Source organism: Gambusia affinis, linkage group LG23, assembly GCF_019740435.1.
Source record: "Gambusia affinis linkage group LG23, SWU_Gaff_1.0, whole genome shotgun sequence".
Taxonomy (NCBI): domain Eukaryota; kingdom Metazoa; phylum Chordata; class Actinopteri; order Cyprinodontiformes; family Poeciliidae; genus Gambusia; species Gambusia affinis.
The window spans coordinates 18403791-18420302 of NC_057890.1; the positions used below are offsets into that span (position 1 = coordinate 18403791).

The 16512-nt window shown below is 38.5% G+C and overlaps 1 protein-coding gene across 3 annotated transcripts in view; it reads right to left on the bottom strand.

Annotated features, from left to right (window-relative positions):
* Nucleotides 1–12353, bottom strand: part of LOC122826395 (plexin-B2-like) — a 123555-nt gene extending 111202 nt beyond the window's left edge. For all 3 annotated transcript variants that reach the window (XM_044108190.1, XM_044108191.1, XM_044108189.1), the window contains exon 1: nt 11973–12353. The gene's annotated coding sequence lies outside the window, so the exon portion shown is untranslated. The remainder of the gene's footprint in view (nt 1–11972) is intronic.
* Between the last annotated feature and the right edge of the window lie 4159 nt (nt 12354–16512).

Below are 16512 nucleotides of genomic sequence, written 5' to 3' on the forward strand. Positions count from 1 at the left end.
ATCTTGTAAAGTTATAGTATTTGTGTTAGTTTTTCATTTTTTTCACATCAGCATCAAATTATTATCAACAGCAGGACTTTGAAACATCAAACAACTGAGTTTATTACGAAGCAGAAAGAGCCACACAGACTGAAGACCATCAAAGCTTTTTGTTTCTGCTCACATTGAATCTATTCTGCTAATATTATGACACATTTTTCACAAACAAACAGAAATTCTTGTAGCTTGAGCCTAAACCTCCATCATACTATGGAGTTTTAGCTTCAAAAGACTTTTAGAAAATATTTGGAAAAAAGAAAATCAGCTTTTATTTTGAAGGCGTATCGCCCAGGGTTAAGGATTTCTAATCTGATCTGGAGGTCTTCACCACAAAGCCAACAGAGTTTGTTTCTTACACAGCTGGGTAATCCCGTTAGCTTTCATAAATGGGTCAGAACCGAAACGAAGACGAAGTCGTCTCTGAGAAACCCAGAGTTAAAGACGGGCAGCAGAGTTAAAGATGGGCAGCAGAGTTAAAGACGGGCAGCAGAGTTAAAGACGGGCAGCAGAGTTAAAGACGGGCAGCAGAGTTGAAGACGGGCAGCAGAGTTAAAGACGGGCAGCAGAGTTGAAGACGGGCAGCAGAGTTGAAGACGGGCAGCAGAGTTAAAGACGGGCAGCAGAGTTGAAGACGGGCAGCAGAGTTGAAGACGGGCAGCAGAGTTGAAGACGGGCAGCAGAGTTAAAGACGGGCAGCAGAGTTAAAGACGGGCAGCAGAGTTAAAGACGGGCAGCAGAGTTAAAGACGGGCAGCAGAGTTGAAGACGGGCAGCAGAGTTGAAGACGGGCAGCAGAGTTGAAGACGGGCAGCAGAGTTGAAGACGGGCAGCAGAGTTGAAGACGGGCAGCAGAGTTAAAGACGGGCAGCAGAGTTAAAGACGGGCAGCAGAGTTAAAGACGGGCAGCAGAGTTAAAGACGGGCAGCAGAGTTAAAGACGGGCAGCAGAGTTAAAGACGGGCAGCAGAGTTACGGAGGGCATGAGAGCCTCACACTCAGGTTACAGTTAACGCTCCTTCTGATCACACAATGACGGCCGTATAGTTGAATAATAAACCAGTTTCAGTTGCTGTTTACACGGCAGGGTGTGGCTCTTTCTGCTCACAAAGTCTGGAAAACATCCAGCAGCTGCAGCCCTGAAGGAGCTCTGGCTTTGATCCCACTTTGTCCAGAAATGACGAGTAAAGTAGAGAAAATAAACGTTCAGAACAGAATTATCTTCTTACAGATCTACTCCAATTATTTCATGACAGACATGAATATAATGAGTCATTTATGATGAGGGAAAAGGTCTCAAAACCAACCAATAGAAAAACACACAGTTTCATTAGCCACCCCCAGAACCAAGAACCTGTCTGACAACATGAAGTAGGCCAACGGATCCAAAGACACAACACTTCATCTGATCTAATGACGTTAAAGAAGCAACGAGGACGTCTGGCATCCAGCGGGGGAGTCACAAGACTGAAAAAAAATATCATTTTCCATCTTATTTAATAAAAGAGCAGGGTATATCATGAAACCATACATCTTTGAAAAGCAGAAGTGGAGACTCCTGCACAACCAGCAGGTATGTAGCAAGTAGTTTCTGAATAGTAAGTCAATTAACCCTTTGAAGTCGACGCCCGCCCTGTGGCGGGCATAACGCTATGCATTTAAAATACGTCTGAAAAAAAAAAAAAGACGCCGTGCGAAGTGTGCATTTCATTTCTGTTGGACAGTAGAGACTTCAAACTTTGTAAAAGTAGTGGTTTTATATTGATTTTGTTTTATATTTACTTCCAAATAAGACCAGGAATATGATCGATCATGTTAGCCATAGCATAGTGCGCATTTTACGCATGGACTCGAAAAAATGGCTTTCGTGTTGCATTCGTTCAGTTTTTGGTCGTAAAACAACTCGCGATTGCACTCAACGTGCGTAAAATGCGCACTATGCTATGGCTAACATGATCGATCATATTCCTGGTTTTATTTGGAAGTAAATATAAAACAAAATCAATATAAAACCACTACTTTTACAAAGTTTGAAGTCTCCACTGTCCAACAGAAATGAAATGCACACTTCGCACGGCGTCTTTTCTTTATACAGAAGTCTTTTAAATGCATGACGTCATGCCCGCCACAGGGCGGGCGTCGACCTCAGAGGGTTAAACACTGTTGTACAATGAATACAGCTGTAAAACCAGCTGACCAAACATGCTGGAGCGCCACTTGATTTGCTAAGTAACAGACACCGGGGTTGCTAGGTAACGGCAGTGCCTGTTGATTGGTGACGTTACATTTGGAAGGTTTTTAAACAGCTCGTTCTCCAGATGTCTAAAAACACAACCAGTTGTTTTTAAGTGCTTGAGCTTCTTTTTTAGAAGCAGCAGAAACCAAAATGGAAGAACAAAAACATACAAAATGAGAATTTTGTAAAAAAAAAAAAAAAAAAAAGTTATAAACTTAAAAATCTGTCAATTTGAAATCTGAATGTTTCGTCTATCATGATGATTACTATTTTTGACCCACTCTGCCAAACAGAGTGGGTCTGTTGCTCGTTCTCTGCTGTTTGGATGAGCTCTAAACAACAGAGAGATGATCAGAAACCAAGAAACCTGAAGTGAGAGAAGATGATTCCTGAAGGGGGAGAGGAGGAGAGGAATGTGGTCGGGGTTTCCTGCGGTCGGAGGTCAGCGCCCGGCCGGATCAACGTGCAACACGTTCTTCAGCTGGTGTCTGTGTGCAAACTTCACCACCAAGTGTTTGGGGAGGAAGCAGACCACATGTGAAACAAGCTGCACACACAGACATGCATTCACACTGCCAGGCCACCATGCAGGCTCTTAATGTTGCAGAACACACACCTCGACTACCAGCCGGGGAAATCACGGTCGCAACACACAGTCAATCAATTAGCGGGTTAACAATTCATCAAATATTTGCTTTTTGAAGATTTAGTTTCTGTAAAACCCGGATTCTGTTTCATCAATGCGCTCCTTGGATTTGTATAGTTCAGAGTGAACCCAGGGCGGCCATCTTGTTTATACAGCTTCGAATTATTTGTACTTTGAATTCAAATCTATAACGAATTTTTTCTTTCAATTACCAGAAAAAAGTTGTAAATTTATGAGAACTCCAAGTCAAAAAACAACAGACAATGTAAAAGAGGAATATAACTTGTACCAAAGTATAACAGCTACTTTATAATAACAGTTTTTACATTTGGAAGGAAACGTAACGCCAGAATCTCTTCCGATTTCTGATCTCTGAAAGTGATAAAAGCCAAGATCAAACACTAAACTCAGCCTTTTTATTTGTACTTCAAAGTACAAAGTATAAGTTAAAATTTAAATGAGGAACGTTGAGCATCAAGTTTAATCTAAATCCAAAGTTTTATACTTTAGACTTGCTATAGATGTGTTCATCTTTTAACAAATCAGCATTAAATAATTATCAGTAGCAGAACTTTGAATCAAACAGTTTATTTCTGAACTGAGCCGATCACATCAGACCCTGATAACTCTACCAAAGTTTCACAATATTAAGAAGTTTTTACTGGTAAAATTTGTTATTCTTCTAATATTATAATTATATTCTCGCCATGATAATCTGTTATACAACTGACAGAAAACAATGGAAAACTGAAATAAAAGACAATTTTTGAAAGTATTTTCTGTTATTTGTAATTTCTTTTCTTTTTAAAAAAATAAAACATGAACAATAAAACCTTAAAAAGTAGAGCTGCATGAACAATTAATATGAGTTACAACAACTGGGACCAGTAAAAGTTCTTGGTCGTCTCGCCTTCAGATCCGTTTCCTCCCCACAGACTGCAGAACGCTGCAGGCGTCAGGAGACACGTGGTTTTAATCAGAGCCCACACACACACACACACACACACACACACCTCATCACCTTTAAGAGCCCAGAACCATGCAGATCTGATGCCCTTCACACTGCGCTCACACTGCGCTCACACACACACACACACACACACACACACACATTGGCAAAAGTGCAACTCGCCCGGATCTTATCACCGGTCAGGTTTGGATGTCAACAAACGGTCCAGGTGTGCAGAAACTGTGGATGTGAAGCTGAGACCAGATTGATGTTCCAGGATTTCCTCAACAGGTTTCCATTCCCACTGGAAACCAAAAACCTCCCACATCCCAGTCAGATTACTGGGATCCTGACATGGATTTAAAAATAAAATATCTGATCTTAACCAAAAAAAAAAAAAGATTAGAAAAGACAGAAAATATTTTCAAAAAGTACCTTTCATTTCTGAGTGGAAGAATTTTTAATGATGAGAATATAGTAATAATATTAGCAGAATAAAGACAATTTTACCAGAATATCTTCAGATTATGAAAATGGAAACTAATCAATCAGTAGCAGAGATTAATCATTTTTACCACAGTCATGCCAGCATAACTCTAGTTTTGTTAGCATGACCTTATTAGCAAATGCAGCTTAATATCCATATTTCCCAAAACAAATGTAAAAATCTTTCTGATTTCTGTTTCAGGAGAAAATACAAGATGACAAGAGATTTACAGCTGGGTTAAAAGAGAAGCTAATCTGAACGAGCTTCTGAGTTTTTATGCTGCCGTCAAACAGAAAGGAGTCAAGGACACACACACACACACACACACACGCACACGCACACGCACACACACACACACACACACATACACACACACACACCTGTTGCTCCATCTTCTGCAAACACGACCTTTGGTCACCCGTTGATAGAAACACGTTGTGTTGGTTTCTGGTTCTGCAGCTGAGCCAACATGTAATCTGTGCATGACTTTCTTTTCATAGCCGACTGTAAAACCTCTAAATGTTGTTTCAGCTCAGCCTGGCTGAAGCAACACAAACTAGATTTTGTAAATAAATACCTAAACTTTAAGTTTTGGGGCTTATTTCATCTGCAGTATAATTCCTTCAGATCCAAACAGCCCATCTTGATGCTGATGCAACATCCACCTAAACAGCAGCAACTCTCATTCAGGTTAATGTTCTACAAACCGTCTCTTTCCTCTGGCGGTTCGCTGCCGGTAATTTGGGGATTTTTTTCCGCCCCAAACTGAACGTCTAAGATCATGAAACTTGTTTGTCTTTTTTAGCTCGTCGTCAGACAGAAGCTCTCAGATGTATCCATCTCTTTACATGGTGAACCTCTGACCCTCTGCAACAAGCCCACACAATAGACCTACACAACAAGAACAGCTAGTAATTAAAGCCATTGTATAAAGAGAAATGAAAATAGAAGTTGGCTGGAATCATCAGACTGAAGGGCATTGTGGTTCTCCTCCTCCACTGCTTTTTGTCTCTGCATCTCCTTTCATGTTTCCATTCTTTACCAAGCAAAGCCTTTTATTCACTTAATGATTACTCTGTCTTTCTGGAGTGCAGCGCCTCGCTTCTGACTGACGGGATGCTGAATTAACGGGGAGAGACGGAGTCGGCGACCAGGTTGCTAAACGGCCTCCCGCGCTCACCGCTCTTCACTCGGCGGCAAAGGAGGATCCATCATGCTTTGCTGCCGAGTGCGTGACAGCTGGGTACAAGCGGCATGCATATGTATCGCCAGTCAAGATGACGAAGCTTAAAGGCCATCTGGGGTGAAATAAAATGACGCCTCACGGCTGGAAGACTGCAGACATTGCACTCTTGGGAGTTTGGAAAAGCGTGATGCCGACAAAACTGATGTATAAATTGTTCCATCAACAAGACAATGTGTGGCGTGTTGATGGGGTTTTCCCTCTCCCTCTCTGAGCATCACAATGCGGCCGACGGACTGAAACAAGGAAACAATCAGCAGAACGTCTCCATCTCTGCTCTGCTTCCATCAACACCCAGAAATCTCCATCAGCAGAGTCACAGAAATAAACGACATTAAATCGACAGATTATTTCACTATTTGTCACAACGCAGAGCCTCAAATGTAACGATTTGCATTTGAATTGAAAATGTCAGTGACGAGTCTCTGCTGTTTGCAAGAACAAACTTTAAACCAGCTGCAGAAAAATATGATACCAAGGCAAAAACCCAAAAGTTTCTTGCTGAAAAGTTACTTGTCAGTCAGTACACTTGAGTTAAGAGAAAACTAAGATATTTGCACTTGAACCTAATTTGTGTTTTTGCAGTGAATGTACAGTTTTGCATTTGAATTGAAAATGCAGGAACCTCTGCTGTTCCCAAACTGACGATGATAAAACAAACTGAACCAGAACTGGTCTGCAAAAAAAGAAAAAAAAAAAACTTATCACGCATCCAAAAGCTTGTTTTAAGTAAATAATTCTTTAATATTATTATTTTTAAAAGTACTAGTTTCACTGGCACTAACGAGACATTTTTGCAAACTTACAAGTGAAATAATCAGTCATTGCAGTAATTTTATCTTCTATCTGGCTAAAAAGTTACTAGTAAGTTAGTTCACTTAAAATAAGACTAAACTAAGACATTTGCAGTAGAAAATAAGACAAAAATACTTTGAGGAGCTAAAGCACGGAGCCTTCCTGCTCAGCCAGCTGGGTTTGGTTTCAGGTGTTTTTCTCTGAGCCCATCAAGGAATTTATATCCATTAATAACTAAATGATTGAGTGACAGAGTAATTAATCGCTGCAGCTGTGCTTCTGGAGTTCGCAGCACGCACAGCAGGGGATCCTTTCTGAATCTGCATTGTTATTATTTCTCCCCTTCACAACGCCGGCGCCAGATAGAATCTGCCAGAACCGTGCATTCCTGACTTCCTTACTTGGAGGTCACCATACAACCTTGTCCTCCACTCACAGATAAGCTGCGGCGCCGCAGACGCAACACGCCGCCACTTACTGTGAAAACCTGAGGAGAAATTTGGGACTTGAAAAGATTTCAAGCCAAATCTGTGGCTGGACAATAAATAACAATATATATTACCACAGACACACAATCAGATAGAATATTCAACATATAGAATAGTCACTGGACTCCGGTCCAGAACCGCACAGCATTCTGGGAGATGTAGGCAGAGAAAATGCTTTAGCTGCTCAACCTTTCACGGCTAGCTAAGCTAAGTTGGAATCAACCAACTCGCTCACTCTTCGGTTGCCTAGCAACAGCCTGCTGGGTAACTTGCGCAGCAGCAGTTTAAGGTTCTGCTTCACAACTGGAACTTTAGTTTTAGAGTACACTGGTTTATAATCTGTCCATTTTCATGGGATTTTGTCCTAAGTAATAAACACTAAAAACGGATGAATTTATTGAAGTCTGTAACAGTAAAAAGTTCAATTCTGCACTTTTCTGAGAACAAACCTTCTCACAAAGACTTTAGATGAATATTACAGAGAAACTGGGACCTGAAGGCCTTTCAATATTTTGCATTGTTGGAAATGGAGAGAGAGAGCAATGAGATGAAAAATCAGGACTGGTCTAACCGTGTGATGCAGATCGGCCTCACCATCTGAAGCTCCTCAGCAGGGCCTCAGCTCCACAATGCACCACGAATCCATGCTGGATTCCCTCAAAGCTGCTTAAATTGAGCTTGAATGGCAGAAAATTAGTGAAGTGATCCGTGAATGGGGAGGAAACTGTGCAGCCGAGACAGGAGGAACGCCACTGATTCATCACCAGACCAACCGGACTGCATCCACCGGAGGCAAACGACGAGCCGTGCAATTAAAGCTGCGGTCATTACACCCCTTTTAAACCCAACGCATCAATTTACCCCCACAACGTTCATCCCACAGCGTCACTGCGAGCTAACTCCCAGAACACCGGCGCCACAGGTGTTTCACATGTTATCATTTCTAAAGAGGAGGCAGACCAGATCGGCAATCAGCCAGACGGCCGTCCTCAATCACTGCTCTGCGCTCACAGCAGCTCATTACCAGCTGGACAAACTAAACACACCAGGAGGTGGCAAATATTTAAGATTGCTTTGACAAATCATTCTCGTTTGTTTTTGGGTCTAACAATTAATCAGCTTATGATTAATTGTTAATTAATTACAGTTAATTGTTAATTAATGCTTACTACTTTAAATTTAATTCAACTTGATTAACTAGTAATGTTCTTTAGTGGAACCAGTTGATAGAGGAATAAAGATGGTGGAGCCATACAAGAACAGGTTGGATGCAAAATCCATTTCCTTAAGTTACGCAATGTTTTATTATTATTACTTAGAACAAGCTCTGATATTTTCCTGAAAAGTTACTTGTTAGTTTAGTCTTATTTCAAATGTACTGAGATGTTTGCACTACAAATTAGACAAATATTCCTTAGTAAGATTTTGTATTTTTGCACTCTGACAATAATTTTATTATTGTGTGATTATATTAGGGCCAGAACTTTAATGGATTAATTTTGATTAATCAATTACATAGATGTTTTTTTAAATTGCATTATTTTATTATTTGTTTTACACAGGATTTCTGAGCGGAACCTTTGTATTTGCGTGTTTCCAGTACAAGTAGAAAGCTGATGCACAAAACCGTGATGGAGGACGAAGCCTCTTCTCTCGGCCAACTGGGGGTTAATTTCTGCGTAACGATCTGATTGGATGATGGAAAAGACTATTGTTTTGTTCAAATTGTGCTAAATGGAGTTAGCCTATCAGCTAGCCTAAAATACCATCTCTATGCTAAAGATGTAACTAATGCTAATGTTAGCATCTACATTTTACATTTGTAAAGATGCTCCATGAATGATCCTGAAACACTTTTCTCCAGTCTGACGGTTGAGTAACCAGAATAACAGATTTTAAAATAAATATAAATATCTATATCTGTTAAGCTCATATGTCTATTAGTTTAATAAGTTATGACCAGAAAGGGTTTAAACTAAATGTTAGTATATGGTATATGGTATATGATATATGGTATCTGTCATTAATGTGGAATTTTTTAGACATAAAATATAAAGGAATTTAAACTATTACAAAGAGTTTTCATTGTTTTGAAAACTAAAGAGCAGAAAAATGAGATCATATTCTCAGGCCGGGTTGAGTCAACTCTGACCTCACCACCATAACTTCCTGTGAACAAAATGTTTTTTTTGAGCGACTCCACCAGCAGCATTCCTCTCAAACTGGTTTCAGACTGAAACACGTACAGTGTAGTCCACATTTTTCTATAAACAAACCAACAGAACCTCCACCTCCTACTTAACGCACATTTGATAATCAGACAGATCTATTTTCTTTCATAGTTGACCAAGCTTCGTGTATAAAAAGTTCGTAAACTGCCCAGGAACAATGATGAGGTTTTATTGTGTGATATCTTGCTAGCTAGAGCAGAAAGTGAAGAATCTCTATCTGTGTAATCAGACATTGTAAGTGGGGATATTTATATGATAATGTAGGTGGATTTCATTATGTTTGCTCTGATTAACAGACTCTCTCAGTTACATTACAAGACTGTGCTGGAAAATGGAGGAAAAGAGGTCAAGAATGTTTTTCTTCCAACACGACAGGCTGGAAATTTCTCAAACTCAGCAAAAGCGTTGCCTCTATATTGGTTTACTTTCAAAATTGTGAAATAAATCTATTTTGGAAGGGCTGACGGACGTTTTCCTGAGAACAAATGAGTCACTGCAACAGTTCAGAACTCTCAGGAAAACAATCACATCATCAGCGTAAGGTTTGACTAATGATTGTTTACCTCAAGCAAACTTTTAGACAAGATTGGTTTAATTCTTCAGGTTAAACAAAACTAATCTCCTGAGAATAGATGGTTTCACTGTTGCCTTCCTGGTTCTGTTGGACCTCAGCAGAGTCCTCCAGTCATTATTAGGTGACTGTAGGACAGAACTGGACTGGTTCCAGTCTGACCTGAAGACCCATTTGTGTCAACAGGTAACTTCTTATTTGTAGGGACAGAAATCACAGGTGGGGTACCACAAAGTTTGATCCTGGGCCCCCTTCTACTTAACATCATAACAATTAGTCAGATTAATAACCATAACTACACAGATGATCTGCCACTCTACGTTATGATGTCACCAGGTGACTCCGAACCCATCCAATCACAAGTTAATGTGAGTTAATATGTGTTGGTGCCATTACTTTCTTCAGATGGACAGAAACAGAACTTATTAAAAAAGAACGATCTAGAGTCAACACACCGCTTCAGTTAGTACAGCTGGAAACTACAGATCAGGCTGGAATCTGAACTCAGACCTGAACTTTCAGAAACACATAAAGACGGTTACAAAGTCAGACTTCTATCACCCAAAGAACATTTTCACCAATATCTAGAGCAGGGGTGGCCAACCCTGGTCCTCGAGAGCCGGTGTCCTGCAACTCTTAGATCTAATCCAACACACCTGAATCCAAGAGCTGAATCACCTCCCAAGTGCAGTCAGGTTCTCCAGAGACCTTCTAATGACCTCATTATTTGACTCAGGTGTGTTGAAGTAGAGATACATCTAAGAGTTGCAGGACACCGGCTCTCAAGGACCAGGGTTGGCCACCTCTGATCTAGAGAAACTCATCGTTTATATTTTGTCGCATTGATTACTGCAACAGTGTTTTCACTGGCTCCCTGTAGCTCAGAGAATAAACTTTAAGATACTTCTGTTAGTTTATAAATCACTGAACAGCTAACGATCTGCTGCTGCTGTACCAACCTTCCAGACCTCTCAGGTCTTCTAGTTCTGTTCTGCATCCCCAGAACCAGATCCAAACAAGGAGAAGAAGCATTCAGCTTCTACGGTTAACAAATCTGAAACAAACTTCCAGAAAACTGCAAAACAGTAGAAACACTGAGCTCCTTTAAATCAAGGCTAAAAACCCAGCTGGTTAGAGATGCCAATGATGGCAAATACTGATGATGGAATTTGACTAAATGCAGTTTGTATTGTTTATTTCATAATTGATTATTGTGTTTTTATCATGTAAAGCCCTTTGATCTGCCTTGACTAATCTATTTTAGAACAGTCCACAGAGTTAATCATCGAGGTCAGCATCTTTCATAAACAGCTTCCACACGCAACGCTGGGAAAGATCAGAATGATGAAATACCCTGTGATCCATCCAAACATCCAACGTGATTCCTTTAAATCCAGCAACAAGTCCAGTTTGGATCTGTTCAGCTTTCAATCATTAACAAAGTTTTCACCACAGCAGGTTCTGGTTGGACTAACTTACCGCTCATGTTGAATGTTGATTTACATAAGGTAAGAGCAACAGAAAATAAATCACAGCAATGAAGTCACCTTCCTTCCTGCTGAAAGTTTATAGATAAGTTTGAAAAGATTTAAAGAAATGAATGGAAAACTTGGAGCCATTAGTGTTGATCGTGATGATGACCCAACAGTCCGGCAGATTCAGATTATGCAACCGTTATTTCTCTTTTTTAGCTTCTGCTAAGGGTTTAGTTTGCAACCAAACAGTCCAAAAATGTGAAGCACTTCCTGCATCTGCTCCAAGCCAAACCCCCTGTCAAAAGTTTTATAATAGCTGAGCAGGACAATAAATCCTCAAACTGCACGGCGGACTGGTTGGATGTTCCTGTTAGTCATAATACCAGCAAAGCAGAGTCTAAACATGCTGCAGATGTTTCTCAATAAGCAGCTCGGAGTCTATTTTAGTCCAAACTCACAAGATGAGGACTAAAATTCACAGTTTATGTAACATTTGTAGTCAAAGAAGCAGAAACACCTGGATTCAACACATTAAACCACATTTTTGACCCATTCTTAAGATTTTTTTCTGCTTCAATTATTTTAGCGGCTGTAGCCATTAAAGCTAACTGATGAATCAATGTTTCACACAGCATTTTATTTTAGGTCATAATTCAGATTATCCAAACATGTTTAATAGTCAGAGCTCTTAAAAATAAAGTTTTTACTCTCTATAAATTCTCCCATGAAGCTTTAAAAGTTGTTTTAAAAAAAAATAAGGAAAACTTGTCTGTCGGTCTTGACAGCAGCGACTGAAAGTGACAGAAGATGGACCTACCTCTGAATCCACACGCCGCCTTTTCCTCACGATATTCCAGAAAATGCGTTTCAAATAAACTCCCGATAGTCCGCGGCTCCCGGAAAAGTTCCTGAATTCACATCCTGCTGTAAGGAAAGCGATTCGGGCCGAAATGAATCCTTGAAAGTGTCTCCTGAAGTTTCAGTTGAACGACATCCCCACGACAAAAAAGGAGAGATTTTTATTTCTTTTTCTTTCCTTCGTCCGCCCTGAAACTCGGTTAAATCTACATGTCCGAGTCCGCTGCGACCGAAAAAGAGTCCAGAAGAAGAGGAGCTCACATCCAGCTGGTTCTCCTTCCAGGAGCTTTGAAATTAGACGGGAGCAGAGCTTTTCTTCTTCCTCCTCCTCCTCCTCTCACTAAACTCCCCGGAGGCTGGAGAAGCTGCGTCACGTAAGCAAGAGTTACCACCGGAAGTTCCGGCTGCTCAATTTCAAAGTAAAATGCTTCTGAACAAAAACTCTGAAAATGAAGAAACAACACACCCAAAAAGTGGATAAAATAACAATACACAAGTATATTTGGACAAATTATGATCTAATTAATATAGAAATTTATTTTAGAGAAACTTAAACACAGTCAGTGATACATTTACATATATATTTATACATATCTACAATTAAAATGTTCAGAAAATGATACCATATCAGTCCAATAAATGAATTATTTTTAAAATATAAATCTCATGCTAAGACCTAAGTCAGAGGTCAGCAACCTAAACTAATTAAAATGGAAAGCTAAGAAAAAAACTACTGTAAATTTGTCTTAGGTTTTACAATAAAGGGATTTATCGTATTTTCTTAAATGGAACATTTAATCTGATATAAAACAACTCCACATGAAAGCACGTCTGACATCAAAGATTTAAAAAATACATTGCAAAAAATATTCCCAACACTATTAATGCAAGAAACAGTAAGGTTAGCATTTATTTTTTAAGTTTAGATTTTGAAATATTGATCAATTCCTCATGTTTTTTGTTTGTTTGTTTGTTTGTTTTTGACAAAGTTATGAGAAACTTGCAGTTCTCGATTTAGTGGTAGATCATGCAGTTATTGCCACCATCCGATAAAAGCTTTACCTAAGTAGCTGATTGATCAATGCATATTCATTGAAAGTTTAATGGAAGGAAAAACGGTGATCAGGAAGCAAGAACTATCACAGCCTGGAGAAATAAACAATCCTGAGCTCCTTAGTTGTTTCCAAGAAGCGACATTTAGTTTTATTTTGAAATTCCCTTCAGGAACACAAGTTGCATCACAAAAACTTTACTCACAAATTAAATTCTGGTTCAAATTAAAGAGATTTTTTTAAAATATGAAGTGTGATTAAAATCTGACATTTGGTCTGTGGGGATTTAAAATTAAAAACCAAAAAATAAATCCATGCTGGGTCAGAAATGCGTGAATGAACCACAATTTTTTTTTCCAAGAGACAAATTGCAGCCTAATTCATTTTCAGATGGACTCCTGATTTTATGGACATCAAGAACAACTTGTTTAAACTTCTCAAATATATAAGTTGGGTTTATTTTTCATTTTCTGCTCACACTTCAAATAATTTCTAATTTTAGGGGATGAGAGAAGAGGTTCCGGGAGGCTGGCGGAGCTGTCAGGACCAGTTAAGCGTTCATTCGCTCCCGCTGCTAATTTGAGGGTCTGCTGGGACACAATGGAGGCTTTGTTGTTGGAGAATTTGTGAGAGAAGTAATCCTTGACACAGAGCCGTTTGGAGGCCTGACCCTTTGTTTCATAAGTCTCCTGAGTTTTACAGGAACCATCAGTCAATGGGAACAATTTGAACCAGAGTAACTCAAAAGAAAAAATGATGATTCAAGTAGAAATGTGAGTTTATTTCACTTAGTTTTGCTCGTATTCTTTTTATTTTGCTTATACTATGAGGAAAAATAAATAAAATATTGCAAATAGGGGTAAAAATAATCAACACACACAGAAAAAGCAGCATCATAAGCATTATTCTGCTACTGAAAATTAATTTTCTCATCCATAACCGAGATAACGTTTATAATTTTTAATAAATACCTCCTGAAAAACACACAAGAAAAACAGCTAAATGGAATAGTATAAAGTAGATTATTTTTCCCTTTGCAGTAAAAACATGTGAACATGTAATTTACACTAAAATAAATGATCAGGGCTGTTTAGTTATTAATTGGCTGTTGAGGCTGCAGCGCCCTCTTGTGGCAGCTGAATGCTGCAGGATCTGGACTTCAACTTTTTAAAGTAAACTTCAGATTTTTTCATGACAAAAAAATACATAACAAAAAAGAGTGTTGTTGCATTCAAATTATATTGATCAAAATAGAAATAAAAACATATTAGCTGACACGTTTTTATTTGCACTGTAGCACAGCTTGCTGAGACGGGAAGTTAGTAAAGGAGCAATTTCCTGTTTTTAGTGCTAAAAAGCTTGAAAAGATATCAAAGTCAATTAAACTAAAACGTATGTCAAAATTATTCTCAACCAAGCAATAATACTACTACTACTACTACTACTACTACTACTACTACTACTACTAATAATAATAATAATAATAATAATAATAATAATAATAATAATAATAATAATAATAATAATAATAATAGTAATAATAATAATAATAATAAGTTAACAGCGTCATTTCTTGCATTTATTAAACCACGTAGCAATGTGGTGCTAAATGGAAATTCAGTGAATATAATTTTTATTATTTCACTTTGTCTTTCATTGTTATGTATTCTAATTGATTTGGATTTTGTGTTTTGTGATTTATGTTTTGTGTTTCTTTTGTCATTTATGATGTTGTTTTAGTTCATTCTTAAAAATGTAAAACTAATTATTTTTATGTTTAGCTATACAAATAAACATAAAAATATATGTATATATTTCAAGCTAGATTCAAGGCAACCAGACACAACTAACTTTCAGAAGAAAACCTTCTGGTCAGATTAAATCAAAAGTGGCAGAAAACTATCTCTTCACGTTAGCATCCCTACTCTTAAAGGGGCAGTTTTATATGTTTTCAGGCTCATTGTGACATTTTCAGCAGAATTAAGTAACTATGATACCTTCAGTAGTTATAAAAATGCTATATATATTAAATATGACTAAAAATAAAATTTACTTCCTGATTTAATTTGAAATTGGGCCTCTGTCTCTTTAAGAAGCTCCAGCTCTTTCTGAAGCTCCACCTCCAGGAAGTTATGCCAACATGGCTCCTCTATTGATGCTTTAGCAGCGTTTTTACCAGCGTTGCTCTGAGCAGCAGCTCCTATAATGAGCTCAGTTCCACCAGCTGTTTGCTAATTGCTGCTGGCTAGTCTGGAGGAGCTGAGTGGCAGAGGAGCTGCGCCTCAAAAGCGGGACTAGGCCCACCCAGCTGTTAAAACACCTGAATGGTTGCCATGGAGATAAAGTGATCAAAGCAACACTCCAGGTTTGTTTTTGATGATGGAAAAACATTAAAACATGACTGAAAACTCAAAAAGGTTTACTCTTTAGTCATAGTCGTGGCTCCATTTCAACCATGTTTCCATCCAATCTCACTGAGTTATTTAGCAGCAAATGCAAAAAACTTTCAGCTTGTTGAAGAAATAACAGTTACATTGAGTGTATATTCATACAGGTTCATGAGAATGGTCAGAGCCGTTTTATTTAACTTTGGTCGAATTGAAGTAATCCATAGGAATGTGTCTGTTTTCACCCAAGCAGCTCATTATTAAACAACCCACAGGTGTGTCTGTTTCCGCCAGGGAAGCTGGACGTGAATGATTTATGAGTATGTAAATCAGATTGTTGGACCGCTGAAGGACAGTGAAGAGCAAAGCTGGATAATCATCTGCACAAACATCATATTCGGCTGTCAGAGCTGCCAGTCACATTACTCTCCAGTTTACACCTGTAATGAACCTCCAGGAAGAGTTGATGCAATAAATAAACTTCTTTTACCACAGAGGCTGAAATGAGAAAGAAAATGGAAGCATTTATCATTCTGAAGCCGAGTTGTTGACTAAAATAAGTTGCTTCAGAGCTCAGATGCAAAGATTTTCTGTGAAACTCCTTCAAATGACCTTTAACAGAAACAGAAATGATAGAAATTAATAGTTAATGTTTGCATAATCAGAAAAAAAAACAGAATGCTGAATACTTCAGGCTCTCTTTAAAGATATTATCAACGGTCAACAGATGCAAACTCTAAAACACACAACAGAAGAAAATCAAAAAACCAAGATCAGACAAAATGCTACAGCCACAGGAAATACAAGGAAAAGTGTCAGAACCAATAATTGAAGATTAACCTCAGAAATTTTCTGGATAAAACTCTGAATTGCACCAGTCAAAATTTGTTCTATAAAATTTCTTAGATTAATCTCAAAATTTCAGATTTTTTTTGTTCTCACAAATTTTTGACGGCTGAAATTTTATTTTCTTCTTTTTCTGAACGTCTTCCAGGACATTCCCAACGTTTCAGAATATTTTTGGAAATATAAAACCATTCCTGAGCTTCTTCTGAAAGTT